We start from the raw sequence: 15012 nt of genomic DNA, 5'->3' as shown, positions 1-15012 counted from the left end.
CAGTGATTATCAGAACACCAGTTATATCGTATCTTCAAATCAGTCTAAACAAACAGACTTGCTTAGAAGAATATAACTTTTTAATTCAAGCAATAGAATCATATATGACTTCAATATAGGACCTAAGAAATTCTAAATTTGGCGGACACTTGCACCACCCAATAATCCAAATACAAAATAACGGATTCATCAGTCGGTTACATTATCGAGAATCATATCAAAAAATGCCTCACAGGCATACCCAGATCTCACACAATGAAGATTAATATTTCACCACTTAGGCACTACAACATATGCCATACGATATTTTTAAATAATTCGCCACTAAGGCTCTTTCCATGTTTACTATCCCAACAAACTAGTTTTTTTCGTATTTACTATCCTGACGGACTAATACAGTGGGTGCTATGGAGCCTCACTCATATGGTCTTACACCATCTCGCCTTCTTGGTGTATTATCAAATGATGCTATGGGGCCTCACCCACCTAGTCTTGCACATATCGTGTTCACCGGTAAGGCCAGGCCGTAATCTGTCAGTCTGATTTGCAATATAACTACCCTACCAGAGGCTACACAAACAGATCTTCTTACATTTTCACATAACACAAATTTGTTAGTACTAGAATCGTATAACAGAAATGTATTAGGCAATGACCATACTCATACCTGCAACAACAACTTATATCACAAACATTTAGACTCAATGAGCTAACTCATTACAACAGAGACGCCTATATAAATCTCATTCATATTTATGATAGAATAATACTTTTTAACACATAATTTCCTATACATTCATACCACATAACATCATATCATGTCGCACATTGTTTACTTTATTTACGTACTTGCAAATACTTCTCAAAAAACACACGTACACATATTTACATCACTCTATAGGAATACATACTCGTTCAGAGGAACATCAATCATACCATAACCAACATAAAATGACATGCAATAGTCATGTTTAGGGACTCATCCGAGACTCACCTTTACCTAGACCCAAAGCTTTTGTTTCGATAGTCCTTCTCGATCCAACAGCAATAACAAAAGGTTGAATCATCTATTGGATAAATGAATCTTAGCTCTAACTTTACAAAAAAGAAGATAACATTTTGTTAGGAAGAAGGACTAGAACGTAGAGTAGACTTTGACAAGTGACGATGCTTACCTAACCCAAATTTTCTAATTTTTCCACAAAAATCTGGGAAAGGTAAAGAGAATCTGGTAAAGATCTATGTTACTGATAGACAGTCATGGAGAGAGTCAAATCAATTCAACTAACTCCCAACTAATCTCGTCACGAGAACCAACATGAATAGTGGTCAAGTAAACTGAGTGTACTATATTTTGGTAGTGACTCGTGTATGGTGTGGCCTTAAAAATAATTAAGTCCACTGTAACATTCTCATATACTTGGTAGGCACTTTGTGCCAAACCAAAACTCTGAGGTGTACTCTTTCTTAGGCATATTTTTTTTCACTTGAAGTTTCTATGTACTTAAATCCTTAGATACCGCCAACTGGCGACTACTTTAACATTAGTATGTGCCAATAATCTATTTCGCCAACCAACCAGTCGAGTAGCAGATTATGCTATCATAGTGTGCCAAAATAGAATTAACATGCATTATCTCACTCTCAATTGGATTTGACAATTCTGGGGTGTGACAAACCAAGAAAATTAAGACGATTAATTCCAAAAATGTACCAACTGTGAGAGTAGCACAAGGAGTTGAGCTGCAGATCGGTAAATGGAAATGCAAGGAAGAATTTGATGTAATGTTTTTAGATAATTACGACTTGGTGCTTGGCTTGAATTTATTTTACAAGAATGATGCTTTGTTGATTCTTTTTGCCGACTGCATTTACATCTTGGATACTTGACAACAATAATGCGTTGTTGTAACGACCCAAAAGACATTGGTGTCATAAAATTCAGTTTTGAGACCCTGTTTCCGTGAACTGAGGTCTTAAATATTTTTATTAAATATTTATGGGGCTATAGTAAAATTGAATTGAATTTTGGTTAGTTAATATCATCGAATTAGTAATTAATTTCGGTACAGGGACTAAATTGTAAAAGTGCCAAAAGCCTTGTAACCTCCCTAAGTTGGCCTTGACGTTATGGCCAAATTCGAAAAGCTACATTGGCCATTGAAATGACCCTAATAAAACTTTACAATTCAAGTGTACTTTTAAATCATTTGCTTATCCGTTCAAAACTAGTGAAAAACGCATGTTCTCTTAATTTTTGCAAAACTATGTTAAATGTTAGAAATCGTTTGATTTTAATCTTGCATACGTAAATATTCATTATTTTGAAAACTAAGTTGAATTTTTATTAAAATCTTGCTTTTTAGTAATGCAGAGGAAAGTAGTGATATTGTCAATTTTTTATTAAAAACCAAGTTTCATGCGTAATAATTTCAAATATTTGTTTAAGCAGTTTTTAGAACTTTAATGTCATGTAATGAAAAAAATTCCAAATAAAACCCATGCCACAGTCTAGATAAAGTCAATTACAATCCTAAAACAAATATTAAAAATAAGTTAAAATACTTAAAATGTAAAAACATCCGAATTGTTCCTCTGATAATCGTGTCCAAGTCCTAACCTCGAGAATTATCTGAAAATAAATCAGTAAACTAAAGAGTGAGCTAATAAGCTTGGTGTGAGTCTTAACTCAAGTAATCAATATAAGATAGTAAAACTAATAGCAGTCAAGCCAGTAATTAGACAAAGATTTAAAATAAGAGAAATTCATAGTTTCAATATGTATGCATATGCCAATGTAATATTTTCAGAGAAGTTCCTACCCAACTTCGCTACACACCACAATAAGAGTTCCCCAAAACTCATCCATCCAATAACACAGTCGTTTGTGGACAAGCCACTGGTAATCGCAGATAAACTATCAGTATTATGGACAAGTCGCCAGTATTACAGATAAACTGCCAGTATTGTGGACAAGCCACCAGTATTGCAGATAAAATGCTAGTATTATGGACAAACCACCAGTATTGCAGATAAACTACAAGTACTTCCTCCTTACATAATCATCCCAACCCTAATGCAATGTAGAATGACATGCAAATACAATAACAAAATTAATACAGTAGGCATGATTTTAACATGCGATCAATGGCAGCAATAGTAGGCATGAATTATTATGCATTCAAAATTTTAGTATCAGTAAAGATTTTTTTATCATGTAATTGATTTTAATAGGAATAGTAGTCATGTCTTCAACTTGCATTTAGATTTATTAGTCTCTGTGAACATGATTATAACACCCTTTACCCAGTCTGGTCACTGAACCCGAGTAATAGGATGTTACAAACAAATACAGGTCAGTTACATGCAATTTATAATTTAACTTTTCAATTAAATATCAATACATCACATATAATCAAGTATAACAAGTATTACAACCAAATTCAACTCTATATCGAACTTACGAAAGCTTTAAATTGACCTGTCATCAATCAATAATCAATTTGAATTAATTACAAAAAGTTTGGAAAATTTTGAAATAGGGGTCACACAGTTGTGTCCCTAGGGTTATTTACGAGGCCCTAGAGTTTTATGTTTTAAGGTTAGTTAAACATGTTTAGTTTCTGGTAAAATAATATGATAAGATAACTCTCCATGTTATAGCTCAAGAAACTCCTAAAAGTAACCGAAATAAGGGCAAAGGTTTTGCTGTCTGAGCTTTTCTACAACTTGTCTGGTGAGTTCCTTTGTACTCCATGAGTGTGTTTTGTTTTTGTTCATGTCTAGTATAAGGTAAGTTTACCTATTCTGTAAAGGTAAAGTGTTTGCACCAAAGTAACTAATGCTTATTGTGAAAACTCTAGTCTAACATATCTGCATAAACGTTATAAGGGTCTTGCTTCGTGTTGAGTTAATATTCAGATACTCTAAAAGGAACCATATGGTCTAAACAAAAAGGAAATGAAATCATTGCGTTGCTTCCAATGATATGAGCATTGAACTGGTCAATCGTGATAGATAAGAATGGTTATGTAGCCTCTGGTAAAGCAAGTGTAATTGTAAACCAGATTGGCAAAGCATGACAAAAGAAAAGAAATGTATGAATGATATGATCTCTGAACACGGACTAGGGTTTTGGCCAACATGAAGAAGGTTGTTTGCATGAATGCATGGGCATAATGTATGCGCTAAATGAACTTAGTTTGCTATAAGGTCTATGCAAGTTCGGTATTTTGCCAATGGGTGAATTGTAAAAGACTGCTTGTGTATAGTATTCGCCAATGGGCGAATTGTATAAAGTTTACTTGTGTATAGTATTCATCAATGGGCTAACTATGTGTTTCACTTAGTTGGGAAGGTTCGTTTGTTTATCGTATGTATAGTCATCTTAGTGTCTGCTCTAGAACTCACTTGTAACACCCCTTACCCGTATTCGACACCGAAATAGGGTACGAGGCATTACCGGAGTTTACTAATTAATTTTCAGACATTTCATTTTTATCTAGCATTCATATTTATAACCCATCAAAATCAAAACATTAATGAGCTAATGTTAACCAATTTAACTTGTACATGTCATTATAACCAGAATCAAATCATCCAAAATTACAGATAGAACCAATGGATAATGTGATATATCTCCAACAAGCTTCCAATCTAATCGAGCTTCCGATAATTATTTCAAAACATCTAATAATTATACATATTACCAATAATAATTCAATTCCAATAATAAAACACACACATATATATAATATTCATTACCAAATAGCATTCACTTCAATTAAAATTATACAAAATATAATTCATATGAATTTAACCTAGCTAAATTGCGTAAATACCAAAATTGTGGATATTTTGAAAAATTTCTATTTTTCTCAATTTCCACCCAATCATGATCTAAATTAATATTTCATTAAATTTACTAATTTAAATAATAAAACAATTCATTTCATGTAATTTGGTCAGTTTTGACATTTTTTACAAATTTACCCTTAAAGTTTCTCATTTGTTCAATTTAGTCCCGAACCTAAAACATGTAAATTGGTCATTTTAACGAAAACTCATGCTAGTTGAATAATCATATATTTTACTCCTCCTTCTCTCCATTCCACATCCTTAATGTATATAACATGCTTATAGGTAACATTATCTATAATTTCACCATTTACTTATATATTCATTCAAAGTTGTCCACTTGAGTCATAGTCACTAAATTATTTATATCTTGAGCTACAGAACTCCAAATTAAGATATGTTAATTTTATATGAAACTATACTCACATATATTCTTACCATAAAATTTTCAGAATTTTTGGCTTGGCGAATAAGTACAGTTTATTCTTTAAAGTCATCCATGTTCTGCTGTCTGACAGTTTCGACCCTTCTTTACTAAAAATTAATTATCTCCTCGTACAGAATTATAATGATGTTACCATTTATTTATATTGAAAATATACTTATTAAGGATTTAAAATATAAATTTAAGCCTCTAATTATTTTCTCTAATTTTTATGATTTTCCAAAGTCATGACAGGGAACCCAAATCATTCTGACCTTGTCTCACAAAATCTATTATATCTTATAATATACAATTTAATTGCTTACACGTTTCTTCTATGAGAAACTAAACTCAATAATATTTAATTTCATATTTTTTCACCTCTAATTAAATTTATACGATTTTTGGTAGATTTTCAAAGTCGACTCTGCTCATTGTCTCAAAACTGTTTTAGTGTAAAATGTTGATAACTAAATTTATAACACTTTCCTTTCCTTTCTCTTCAATATTTTCCATCACTTTCTCTTATTTCCATTTAATAACATAACAAGAATATAGAACCTTATATAATGAAACTCTTCCTTAACATTAATTTTCTACTTTTTCAATAATATCAAACTCAAAAGTATATAAAAATCTTGATGTTCTTACCTTATGCCATTGATTTCAATCTTTAACTTGATTTTTCTCCCTCCTTCAGCTTCTATTTCTTGAATCTAACTTGATATTCTAGCTCCCCATAGTCTCCTTGTTATCTTTCTCTCTTGATGGGTATGGAAATTCTTTTGATTTCTAAGTGAAAATGGTGAATTTTTGGTAAAATGACCAAATTGTAAAGAAAAGAAAGTTTCTCTCTTTCCTTTCTCTTCATACGTTAGTTGCATGAGGAAGAAGATGATTCTTCATCTTTTCTTCCATATATATATACTAAATAAATTAATAATAAAATAATAAAATATCATTTAAAAATCTAATTAAAATATTAATAAACTAATATTTATTTATTTATTTAATCTAAAATATCTCCAACATCATCATTATTTTCTAGATTTCTCTTTCTTCTAATAGACCATTTTGCCCTTTAGATCTTTTAAAATTTCATCCTTGAGTCATCACTTAATTGGTAAAATTATAAGTTAGTCCCTCATAATTCTTCATCTATTCAATTTGGTCCCAATTCATCCATTTTCCTTAGTTTCTAGATTATTCTACCCTTAAAATATTTACACTATTGGTCATTCAACTTTTCATATTTACACTTTAACCCCTAAACTTTTGAGTATTTACTCTTGGGTAACAAAACTTTTCTCGCTTTTGCAATTTAATCCTTTCTTGAATTAATATGTCATAATATACTTCTCAATGTTGACATAAATCAATTACCCTTTTATCACTTTATTTCCTTATTTTTCCATATCAGGGATATTATCTTACTTTCTCACTGTAGAAATTTTCAGGATATTACAATTTCATAGCTAGTTAACCCTTCTAGCTTTTAGAATTCAAATTCTACATTTTATACAAATAGGTTCTTTCCTTAATTAATCACTAAATCGATAAAATTTTCATATCAGTATTTTCATGCAACCTTTCCTATCATAATGCAACTCATGTCATAATTTTAAAATAATTTTTTTCTCATCAGATTTGTGGTTCTGAAACCACTGTTCCAACTAGACCTAAAATCGAGCTGTTACATCACTAAGTTCTATGAACTTACCCTGTTACCTTTCTTTCTCAAGATTATTGAAGAAGTAAAGGAATCACCAAGGACCACGCCAAAGGATATTTTTTTTGTGAGACTTCTCATGATTGTGTTATGCATGATAATTGGGGTGGCGTTAAGGTTTAGGAGTTTAAAAAACAACATTTTGTAACTAAAATTGTATTTTTCAAATTATAATTTCTCCCTAACTTTTGTAATGAAGCTTATGGTATCAATTTGTAATGATTTACTTCATGATTTAGTATTTCAAAACTTTGTTATCTTAAGTTAGCTTTGATGAAGTCTTAAATTCTTTTCAATTTTATTTTTGTTGGAAAGGGAAATGATGTAAGGCTGTAATGTGTCATTTTTGGACCCTCCTTAAGGGTTGGGTATAGGGCCTACAGGTTTGGTATCAGAGCCAAAGTTTGCCTAATTCTCGGAAAAACCAAAGGCAGTGTCACACCCCTACCATGCATAATACACCTCTGGCTTAGTCCTTAATGTTTTGCACTAAAATAACTTTTCTTTTGTAGTAAGATAAGAAATATGTCTGAAAGTTCGAAAGAAGTAACAAGGGAGGGCATGGAAAGTCATGTTCATGTTGGGAAATGTGTCCATATTGTAGTAAATATGTAATTATTTTTTTATGTATTTGAACGATGAATAAATAATTTTCACATTTTACTATTATGTCTTTTGTATTTTTTTTCTTTCATATTTTGCATGCATAGCGAAATTGAGACAAACATATATTTTTTCATTGATTGTCTAAGTTCAAACTGATGATAAGTGGCATTGTAAGAACATTTACATTGCAAGAAAGACAACTTACTTCAGTAGATAATCTAAACAAGTTTGTAATCCTGTAAAAGAATCAAAGTGAGCATTTGATTCAAATACTAAGAAAGATTATTATGTCGTCTACAATTCCAATTGAAGAGATGACTAATTTTAACTATTAGAGAAATTGACTCTACGGGTAGAGACATAGATGTTTTCATTGGCAGAATGATACATTGGATTGGATCCAAGATGAATTAATTCTGAATCCGTTTGTGAATTAATTCACTTGTGAAATTCATGGTGTGATTTACCTAAATCATTAGTTAGTCACTGACCATGTGTATGTAACTCATGTGCTTTGATATAAGTGGAGGCTTATGCTCTAAAGATGATCGAGCCAATAGTCGGTATGTTGGGTACATGACTTGTGTGTGGCATGGCTTTACTAGCAATAGTGAAATTCATAGCTCAATTAAAGAGTTAACGGTATCCTCTCATTGACATTATGTGGATTGAGAAATAAGGAACGTGGCCACAGGTTGCTTGTTCTCGAACGAACAATTTATCACAGTCACTTGTTGGCAGATATTAATCATTAAAAAGATGCAATGGTGACAATGAGGGTAAAACACACATGACAAGGTCATTGGACAAAGTAGTTGGATGAATTGCTTTCGTAAAAAAGTATACAATAAGAAGTTTTCAATCATGGTACTTCTTATGGATTAACTTCATGCTTAAGTAATTGTGAATTATCGGAACAATACTTCTGGACATAATTGCAATTACTAGAGCCTAATTGTATATGTCCAATTGGTCCTTCCGCTAGCTCAACAAAAGCTCGATCGGACTACATTTGAATTAGAAGTAAATTTTACGACTTTTGAAATAAATTAATTGAGTCGAATTATTTAATGTGGAATTAAATTTTGTGGCCGTAAAAATTTTTCAACTAGAGAATTTGATTAAAGAATTTTCTTGAAAAGTTAATTTAGAAAATCTAAGTGAATTTTGGGAAATTTAATTTTGGTCAAGTAATATTAAATTAATCAAATTAATTAATATTAATATTATATTTTTAAAAATTAATTTTCAAGTCAAACAATTGGACCAATGGGTAATTGAACTCGAAATTTAGACATGAGAACGTAAATTGGGCCTGGGAGCCCAAAACTGAGATCAAGACCCAAAAACTGGTCGAACCAAGTCTGGTATATGAAACCGAGCCGATGGTCCAAGGACCGAACCGGCAGAAATCAAACCAGCTCAGAGTGTCAGCGGCTACGACGGTGGCATTCTGGTGGCCGGCAAATGTTCGGCAACAGTGGGTCTTCGATGGTTGAGCAGTGGAAGAATTACACTTCTACTGGAACTCTACCACAAAATTTGATTTCAGATTAACTATTTCAAAAATAATTTTATTTTAATATATTTAATATTAAATTAAACTAAGTATTTATCTTAATAGTATTTTATTAATTTAATATTAAAGTAGTTATATAAATTTAATTTAATGTTTATCTTTTAGATAAAAATTCTATTAATTTAATAAGATTTAATATTAAAGTGATTAAGTTTAATCATAGTTGAACTCTCTAAACTATCCCTATATAAAGAGAGCCTTAGGTCATTATTTACACACTTGAATTCAAGAGAAAGTTGTAGAGAGAAAAATTCTCTAAAGAAATTATTTTAGAAAATTTCTAGAGATATTTTTCTTAATTTACAACTTGGCCCAAAAGTTTAATGAAATTACAAAATTACCCTACTAGTAATTTTTGTGGAAAATTTTCTAATTTTAAGCGAGCCCACACTCAAGAGATGTGAGCTTAAGGATAGCAGAGAAGACTACTTGGTTGAAGCGTTCATCCTAGACAAATACAAAAGGTATAATTTTAGTTAAGTGTTTATTCCTTTAGATATCACAACCAAGTTCTTGCTTTGGGATTTTTTTAAACTATGATTTTTCTCTAAACTTATTTTTCGCTGCATTTTTCAAATTTAATTTTCCAACAATTAGTATCAGAGCCAAGAGAGTGGAATCTCTAGCTTTTGAGAAGGTTAAGCTATGAAGACAATGAAACGTCAGGTGAGCTTCTAAACTTCAACCTTGGCTGTTCGGATTGATGTTGTCTAAGTATGTCATGAAAAGCATGTTCACATGAGTATTTGCAGTCTGCATGATAATATACATAAGGTAGATGTGGTATAATAATGTGTGTGTGTTTGCATGATAACTGTAGGAAAAATCTATATGGGATAAATGAACTTAAGAAGGGAAATGGGGAGTGATCTTGTTAAATATCGCCTCGGGCGAAGCTCTGGGCATTGCGGAGGGAATATTACAGTGTTCAAACATCAATGTTAGGTGTTGTAAATGAGGTAATGGGAGAAGGACTCAATGAAAATCATGGAATGGTATTTACTGCGATCGACGGTATCGACTTGTCCTTCGGGGCAACACCGTTATGACGGTATATAGCGTAAAACCGTATATGAAAGAGACCATGGTAGTTTGGTATATGGTTCGTAACATAAGACCATGGATGAAAGATGCCATGATAGCATGGTACAAGGTATAAGGTATACAATGTAAGACTATAGATGAAAGATGCTATGGCAGTAGGTATAATGAGTAAGACCATGGAGGAAAGACTCCATGGCAACATATGATAGTGCTCTAGGATGGAAAATTGGTGTAAGACCATGGATAAAAAAATCCATGGCATCCACAGAATAGATAGCCCGTTTGGATAGTAAACACATGACAAATATAGTTCGTTGGATAGTAAACACATAACAGAAATAGTCTGTTAGGACAATAAACACAGAACATAGATAGTTCGCTGGGACAATAAACACAGAACAGATAAAGTCCATCGGGATAGTAAACATGAGGTAAGTCTTCCAAAAAGGTAAGCAAAATAAAGAGAAGGGTATAATACCACAGCACGACTACAACAACCCATAGAGTCCGTCAGGAAATGAATGCTAAAAGTCTGCTAGGACCTCAAGTGAGGAGTATACTGCCAGTGCGACAAGTATGAGAAACCACACATCTGGGAGAAGAGTTAAAAGAAAGTGTAAGTAGTGAAAAACAAATCTGGAGGAATCCGCTAAAATGGTGAAAGTGGTAAGGATAGATGTAAAAGTGGACAAGGCATGGGTAAAGACCCAACAATAATTAAGGAAGATAGGTCGTGCGAGAGCTGGCCAAATTATAGGAATGTAAAAAGGGGAGATTATTCGGGGATCGCAAGAAAGGATCCGAAATCAAGAGCTGTCAGGAATGGCTCTTTAAAGTTGAACTCTGTGAGAGGATGGAGAAGTGCTCTCTAGGATAAGGATTTTGTCCAGTGGACAATATGTCTGTCAGGACTATTCCTCATTGAGGAAAGTCTGTTGTGGGTACACCGCCACAAAGATAGCTCTGTAGGAAGGAAACAAACAAGTAAGATGGGAGGCTTGCATAGTTGCATGAATGATAACCTATGAAATCGCCAGAGTGGTGAGGCCTACTAAAGATCTACTTAATACAGAGATGTCAACAAGTCCTTAGGGACTATGGTATGTAAAAAGGGTGTCTGCCAAGGGTTGGACTGACCATGGAAGACCACTAGGAAAGGTGTGTCCTAAGAACCCTTAGGCAAAAAGATGAAGAAGCTACTATAGAGGTACATGAAGGTAAACAAGCGTACAACCAGGTAAGGTAGAGAACGACGAATACCCTATATGCGGGGAGTATGAAAGGAAGGATAAGAAGTAAGAATAGGTTTTGTTGATATGGCGAAGTATCTGGGATATGGTCGAGTAGAGAGTCCATGTAACACCCCTATACCTGGTTCGACCCAAGGAACCTGATATAAGAATATTACATTTGGTTCAAAGTGATTTTGGCTAAACACTAATAAATTTGAACAAAAAAAAAGGTTTTCATTAAATTACTTCAATATTATCATTCTCAATGTTCAGGGACATTACAGGATATTATTCTATCCCTGGAAGTGTTAAAAATATGACTTTTTCACAAAACAAGGGCAAAGTATCGACACCTTTGGCCTAACTATTGATATTTTTCCTTTATTATCGATACCAATCTAAAAATCAATACCAAAAGTGTATTTTGTTTTAGAATTTTTCAAAATCAAGCTCTTGGCATCGATACCTTACCTTTAGGTATCGATACCTTGGGTGAATTTTTGGACAAAACACTTGGAAAATTTGCTAAAAACCCCCTACATTGTTTTCAAGCCATTTCAAAGTTTAAAACCAATTCAAAATAATCCCAAATCAACCTTGTTTAACATATGTTCAATTAATTATGTATGTATGCATTTAGATTTTTATAATTCAATGCAAATATCACCAAAGTTCTTCTTTAGACCCTAAAATAAGTAAAGTTTTCATAACTTATATTTTAGTCCCTACTACTTGGAACACACTTGATCTTCCTAAGTAAATGCCATTCTATTCCAAATTATGAAACATACCCTCTTAGCACTTGGAGATGTGATGAGATGGATGATCACGACCTCAACTACTACCCTTTAAAATCACTATACCTATGCATTAAAAATAAACGCGTTAAGTCGGTGAAGACTTAGTAAGTACCCATGATATTCAAATTCTATTAAATTCCTTAAATCCCAATATCTCATTTCTTTGTTTGTTTATCATATTACATCTCAATTACTTATTATCATATTCATTTGTAACCTTTTTACTTATTTCACAATTTAGTCCTTAAATCCTCAAATCAATCTATAAAACTTACTATTCTTTTAATACATGTATCATATTTCATCATTTAGTCTAAATTTTCATAATTCCCTCACTATTTCTTTCACATTTTTTACATATTTAACTTACTAGTCATTGTCTTTCTTATACTTCCTCAAATACATTCAATTTACTTACATCTTCACTTTACTAATTCAATATTTCGAACATTAATCGGAGATAAACCTTTACCTTGTAACGAAAATTGTTTACCTTTTTAACAGATGCCAGTATACTAAACAAAACACTTAGGATATATGGAACTGATACAGAGGTGCACTAAAGTGCACTAATATAACAGTAGGCACTAGGGGTGTGCATTCGGTTAACCGACCCAAAATAGCTATAACCAAATTAACCGACCTTCCAAAAATTTTAACCATTAACTAAACTGAATTTTTTTAAAAAAATTAATCGAACCGAAATTTTTTCGGTTAATTAGGTCGGTTAACCGAATTAACCGAAAATTGTATGGTTTTTATTTTTGGTTAAAAATTAACCGAATTGACCAAATTAACCGAATTAACCGAATTAACAGAATTACCCGAATTACCTGAATTACCCGAATTGAATCACTACATAATTAAAAATATTACATAAGTCTTTGAATCACTACATAATTAAACATAATTCTTGAAATTAACACCTAGTTGAAATGTAAGTCTTTAATATTCTCCATTTATATCCATTTCTTCTCTCCAAAAAATCTTCATTTGCATTAAACCTAAAAAAAAAAAACATGTGTAATTGGGTAGATACTTAAGAGTTAGACTTTAGTTTTATTTTTATTGGGTTGGTAATTGGGTAGACTTTAGTGTAGACTTTATTTTTAGTTTTATTGGGTTGGGTAATTGGGTTGGGTTGGGTTGGGTTGGATAATTTTATTTATTAATTTTTTCGGTTAACCGAAAAAATTCGGTTAACCGACGGGTTTCGAACCGAATTAACCGTTAACCGAAAAATTATTAAAAAATTAACCGACCCCAGACCGAAAAAATTTGGTTAACCGACCGATTAACCGAATTCGGTCGGTTAACTGAATTTTTTCGATTTTACCCGAATTATGCACACCCCTAGTAGGCACCGAAGTGCAAAACAGTAGGCATTGAAGTGCGGAACGATAAACACCGAAGTGCAAAACGGTAAGCGCTAAAGCGCAAGACGAAAAGCGCACTAAAATCTCCTTAATGGCATGCCATCTATATCCCAATAGTTCTAATCTCGTCTACTTGGGCAAATTATATTATGCGCACATATCACTTTTACACTTTTCACATAATGCTTTTACATACTTTACAATTTAATCCTTGTATCAATAATCCGTATACTTATATCTTCACTATCTTTAATACATGTAATATATTTCTAAATTCAATATTCATCCATAATTCACTAATAATCCTTATCATGTATTTCACATATCACTTTTATATATTTTGTAATTTAGTCATTAGCACAATATTTCTTGTAGCAATATATTTTACTTTTAATAACACATATAATTTAATTCAATACTTATTAATATTCCAAAATTCACTACAACATCAAATTTTCTCATTTTAAGTGTTATACACTTCCTTTTCTATTTCTAATATAAATTTTCCCAAATTTATGATTAAACCCTTAATTTTCATAACTTAGGAAATAATTGTAGTTTGGATTACAAATTCATATATTCTTTTATTTTTATGTGTTTCATTATCAATATTTCCTTGTAAACTTTTATAACTTTCCAATTTAATCACTTTTTTCATAAAAGTTCTCTATTCATTATTACACAATTTTTCTTTGACGTCTCACTTAATTTACATAATTAATTCCACTATCTCATTTTCCACATCAAATTTCTATGTATTTCACTTGTATTATTTTCACCACATGTATTTCTCAAGTCTTTCAATTTAGTCATTGTTTCCATAAAATTCACATTTTCCATAATTTCACTTATTTAATACTTTGTATATTTTTCGCTAACACATAACCCAACTATTATACTTTTATTATAATTTCCTCCTTCACTTAAGAAATTATTTCACACAATATATATATATATATTTACTTAATTACCACTTACTTTACAAAGATCACATTTTAATCCTTAAATAACAAGGAAGTTCATGGGCACTTACCTCTTTTCTATCAAAATCTCTTGTTTTACTCTTCTCCTACCACTTGATTCACTTACTCAACTTCTTTCTTCATCAACATGTCAAATACACAATATTTTCCTCATGAGAAATCTTTACTTTAACACCATTTTTATGCTTTTCTGTCACTACTAAACTTAAAAATAACATAAAACCTTAACATTCATACCTTATTCTCTTGAAACCAAACTTTAACTTAACTTTCTCTCTCCTCCAACTTCTATTCTCTTGAATTTAACTTGATATTCTAGCTTCCCAAAGTCTCCTTATTATTTTTCTCTCTTGATGGTTATGGAAATTCTTTTGATTTCTAA

This window comes from Gossypium raimondii, chromosome 6 (assembly GCF_025698545.1).
Source record: "Gossypium raimondii isolate GPD5lz chromosome 6, ASM2569854v1, whole genome shotgun sequence".
In the NCBI taxonomy this organism is placed as follows: domain Eukaryota; kingdom Viridiplantae; phylum Streptophyta; class Magnoliopsida; order Malvales; family Malvaceae; genus Gossypium; species Gossypium raimondii.
The sequence above is the reverse complement of the archived record's forward strand: the minus strand, read 5'-3'. Positions refer to the sequence as shown.